This window comes from Triticum dicoccoides, chromosome 4B, assembly GCF_002162155.2.
Source record: "Triticum dicoccoides isolate Atlit2015 ecotype Zavitan chromosome 4B, WEW_v2.0, whole genome shotgun sequence".
NCBI classification, from domain to species: Eukaryota; Viridiplantae; Streptophyta; class Magnoliopsida; order Poales; family Poaceae; genus Triticum; species Triticum dicoccoides.
This window is the reverse complement of record NC_041387.1, coordinates 42,339,919-42,345,199: the sequence shown is the minus strand read 5'-3', so window position 1 is coordinate 42,345,199 and position 5,281 is coordinate 42,339,919.

The window sequence follows — 5,281 nt, the reverse complement described above, 5'->3', positions numbered from 1 at the left end:
TCCACCAACCCACCGCAACCCCCAACTCCGGCCTCACGCCACCCAGGGACTCCCCGACCTCCCACCGCCCCAGCCGCCCTCACCTGCTACTCCTACGGCCGGATCCAGCCACCAAAGCAGCCCCACCCGGCGGTGCTCCGCACCTCCTTCGTCGTTGCACCGTGTCACCCGCCGCCCCAACTGCCACCTCCCCTGTGTAGCCGCGCTGCAACCTTCCCCCTGTGCCGCCAGCCTCCCCCGCGGTCACCACCTCCACCACGTGGCTCCTCTCCCTCCTTCCTAGCCTCCTCCCGTCCCACCCCGCCCCGCAAGCCTCACCCTGCGTCACGCCTGGGAATAGGCGGGCTTCCCTCTCCCTCCTCGATGTGATGGCGCGGGCCGAGTTCCTCGAGCTCAGACCGGCCGACGGCCCTGGCCAAAAGCTCCCTTGAGCCTGGATCCACATCGCCCCGACCGGGATCCGGTGGTGGGAGGAAAGATCGATGCGGCGGGGGCTGGTTCCCCACGGCAGTCGACCACTACGGCCACCATACTGCTCCCTACCTGCGTCATCAAGCACCACGGCGGCGAGATCTCACTGGGTCCTCCCATGGCCGTCGCCACATCCAGTGCATTGTTGCTCCCCTTGACAGCGCCGCCTCCAACCGGGCGTCGAAGCGCCCGGTGTCGATCCCCGTGGGTCTCTCTCCGGTCCTCCCACTTCTGATCGATCTGGATCCCGCATGCCCGTTGCCTCCACGTGCACTGTTTTTTTCTATGAAAAAAGTGAAGTGCACTTCAATGATGACTATTTTTGCGGATCAGTTTAACCGTTTTTTGACATGGCCAGTTTTGACGCAGGAGGTCGTCGTCCTGTTTTTTCTGAGGTTCGGGGTGCACCGCAGTCCCTTGCATATGTGCGTGCAGTGGGCGAGTGCACATGAAAGAAGCTCTAGGGATGCATTTGGTGTATTTGCACCTCACCTTGGTTCCCCTGTCGGCAGCTCACTTTAGTTTCACTTGTCGGCGACGAAGTGCAATTTGGTGCACTTCATCCCCATTAGCAAATAATTTTGTGTGTATTTTCTCAGATTACGGATGTTGATTTGGGTGAATTCAATTTCTAATGAAGTTTGTTAAAGTGCCTCTGTGTAGTTCGGCTGGCGCCTGCATGAGGTTCACTTCTACATGGTAGCTTGGACGCCTTGGCATTGCACGCCGTCATTTGCTGTGGTGCCATGCGGGTGTGTGCGGCGTGCAGCTCAGAGCAAGCATGCATGCAGTTTACACCATTGTTTGTGGATTTTTTATGTATCAAATGTATCCGATTGGGATATGATGTATTGTGTGTAAAAACTATTTGTTGAGAAGTTTATTTCAACAAGCATTAAGTAGTCCATTTTCGAGAGAAAAATGTGTTGATGCAGCCCACTTCGAGGAGTCTTGTGGTTCATTGCATTCAACAAGGAGTCTTGTTGTCTCATGCAGTTTGCTATAAAACTGATAGATGTGGCTTTGAAGCTCACTTTGTTGTCCCATGCAGTTTGCTATAAAACTCTTCGTGGTTCACTTGTCCCACTTGTAAAAACAAGGAAAAATAATATCTCAAAGAAGCTCGCTTCTATATTTGATGTAGTTCACCGCTCAACCCCTGTGGTCCACTTGCTTGGTCAACGCACGTAAAAAATTAGTAAGTATGAAAAAATACAACAAAAACTCATGAGGTTCACTTTTGGTGGTGTTGCGGTTCACTTTTGGGAGTGTTGCGGTCCACTCTCGTTTAAAAAAAAGTTGAAAAAAAAAGACAACAAAAACTTGTTCGACAAAAGTTTACGTCCGACAAAAAAAATCATGAAGTTCACCTGACTGTCTGTTGCAGTGCGGTTTTCAGTTTGAAGCAGTGCGTTCTTCTGTCCAACGACGATTTTGGTGTCGCGAAAAAACAGAGTGTCCGCTTTTCTCTAATTTTAAAACTGCTCCTAAATCATATGGAATTAGAGAGTGCGTTCTACATGAAAAACTTGTGTCTCGTCGATATCTTTCCAACGGCATATCATTTGAATCATTTCGACAACTAGTTTCTAAAAATTTCGAGAAAAACGGCCGCTGCTACACGTCGTCCGCCGCACGGTTTTCAAAATTAACTTAAAACCGTAAGAAATTTCAAAAATATTTCAACATATGAAAGTTGCGCCTCGTTTGTAGCTTTCCAACGGCGTATCAGATGCCTTGTTTCGATAAACGGTTCAAAAATTGGAGCGAAAACAGTACCGAAAATTTGAAAAAATTTGAAAAAACAGAATTCCGCGATTTAGTAAATTTGAAACCGCTCTTAAACCGTAACGAATTACGGAAAATAATAGATATGAAAAAGATGCAACTCGATCATATCTTTCCAACGGAATATCATTTGCTTTATTCCGATAAACGGTTTAGAAAAAATCACGAAAATACGCTCGCTGCCACTCGTTGTCCGCCGCGCCGTTTTTGAAACTGCTCTTAAACCGCAAGGAATATCGAAAAGTGTTCAACATGGCGAAGTTGCGCCTAATCCATAGCTATTCAACGGTATATTACATGCCTAATTCCGATAAACGGTTAAAAAATTAGAGCAAAAATAGTACCAGAAAAACACTGCACGCAATTTTTTTGGACACGAAATTCACTACTCTGTATTGCAGTGCACATCGTCAAAATGATGCAGTGCGCTTTTGTTGAGCGTGCAGTGCCGAAGTGGTGTGCAGAATAGTTAGCAACTATTCTGCACACCACTTCGGCACTGCACGCTCAACAGAAGCGCACTGCATCATTTGGACGACGAGCACTGCAATACAGACTAGTGAACTTCTCGTCGAAAAAAACTGCACGCGTTATTTTTTCGATACTATTTTCACTCTAATTTTTTAACCGTTTGTCGGAATGAGGCGTGTAATATACCATTGAAAAGCTATGATCTAGGCGCAACTTCGACATGTTGAACACTTTCCGAGATTCCACACGGTTTAAGAGCAGTTTTTGAAAATAGTGCGACGGATGACGAGTGGCAGCGAGCGTTTTTTCGCGTTTTTTCTAAACCGCTTGTCGGAATGAAGCAAATGATACGCCGTTGGATAGATATCGTCGAGGTGCATCTTTTTCATATATAAATCTTTCTCTAATTCATTACGGTTTAAGAGCAGTTTCAAATTTACTAAATCGTGGAACTCTATTTTTCATGTTTTTTAAAATTTCGGTACTATTTTCGCTCCAGTTTTTGAACCGTTTGTTGAAACAAGGCGTGTCATATGCCGTTGGAAAGCTACGAGCGAGGCGCAACTTTCATATGTTGAAATTGTTTTGAGATTCCTTACGGTTTTAAGTTAATTTTGAAAATCGTGCGGCGGACGACGAGTGGCAGCGTCTGTTTTTCGCGAAATTTTTGCAAACCGTTGGCCGGAATGATTCAAATTATACGCCATTGGAAAGATATCGATGATACTCAAATCTTTCATGTAGAACACTCTCTCTAATTCTTTACGGTTTAAGAGGAATTTCGAATTTACCGAAATGCGGACACTCTGTTTTTCGCGACACCCAAATCGACGTGGATACTTCATGTGACAGAAAACCGCACTTCATCGGATGAAAAACCGCACTGCATCACACGGGTAAGAGAACTACATGGTTTCTTTTTTGTGGGACGTAAATTTTTAAAGATGAAGAAGAAAACAACACTGCTTTTAGACTGAAAACCGCACTGCATCAAACAGTCAGGCGAACTTCATGATTTCTTTTTTGTGGGACGTAAAAGTTTGAAGACGAGGAAGAAAACCGCACTGCTTTTAGACTGAAAACCGCACTGCATCGGACGGTTAAGTGAACTTTATGATTTCATGAAAAATGAACCTCTCCAACATACCAAGCGAACTGCGCTGTTTAAACAATTTTTTTTTCAAATGAAGTGTACTGCAGAGTCTTTCCGAGTGGACTTTTTAAATATCAAAGTGCACTGCATTCTCTCTTTAGAGTTTGGTTTTTGGGTAGTGCAATAGTCTACATTAGTGAACAAAGTGCACTGCATTCTCCTTTTTATTATTCTCCTTTTGAGTTTGGTTTTCACGTAGTGCAATAGTCTGCACTAGAGAACAAAGCGCACTGCATTTTCCTTTTTATTTTTTCTCTTTAGAGTTTGTTTTTCACGTAGTGCAATAGTCTGCATTAGAGAACATAGTGGATTACATGGGTTATTGGTAGCACACTGAACACCCAAAAACGCTGAACTTCACTGGGAGCTCTGAGTTTTGGGCTGCGGCATTTTCTTTGTTCTCCACAAGGGGTGGCTCCACTACATAGGTCACTCCATAAGAAGCGCAAGTTGCTCCTGCAGGCGAAGTGGACTTCAGAGGAAGTGGAAGTTGCTCCAGCAATTTTTTCTGTTCTCACAAAGCCCTTCTGGCCAAACTGCATCTACGCAGGGGGAGAGGCAGATTCTTGCCAGCGAACTGCAAGGCCAACCTTAGTTTCTATTCAACACACAATCAAAATTAAAATCAAGGGGCAGCTGCAAGTGAACATACATCAACGCAGAAGTTAACCTCTCCAACACGCACACGGCACTGCACCTTGGGGGTCACTACACTACACAGGGACACGCCTCGCTGCTCCCGCGGGGATGGGAGGTGGAGAGAGAGGGAAGCAGATGTCCAACTCATCGGGGGGAACCCACGGCTGGACGCCCGAGACACCCCAACTCCCACCCAGCTGCCTGGATCGGCCGGGGCGACACCGGCAAGCAGAAGATCGAGGGGGAGGAGCGGATGCTCGAGGCCGGTGGCTGCGATGCCGTGATCGATGATGAGGGAGGGCGCCAAACCGCACGATGTTCCGCCGTGACGTTGATCTACCCGGCGGCGGCTCGATCCAGATCGGGGACAAGGGCAGACCTGAGCATGGGGGATGGCCTAACCCTCGCAGGGGCGGCGCGAGCCCAGGCTGGCGACGGGATCGATCGACGGCAGAAGGGAGGTGATGTGGGAGGTAGGAGGCAGCGGGACGGCGCGAGCATGGGCCGGCGCCTGGTTGGCGCGGCGCACCGGTTGCAGGATGGTGAAGTGGGATCCATCCCGGGGTGGCGGAGGCGGGGCTCGCCAGATCCGGCCGTCTAACGGCCCTGGATGTCAGCGTTGAAGGCGGGGATCGGCGGATCCCACCGGATCCGGCGTGTGGCAGCGCCTGTACATGGGCGGCATCGGTGCGTGGTGGTGGGATGGGACTCCGGCCGGGAGGGAGAGGAGGCCGGTCGACCGGGGGTGGGGTGGTTGTG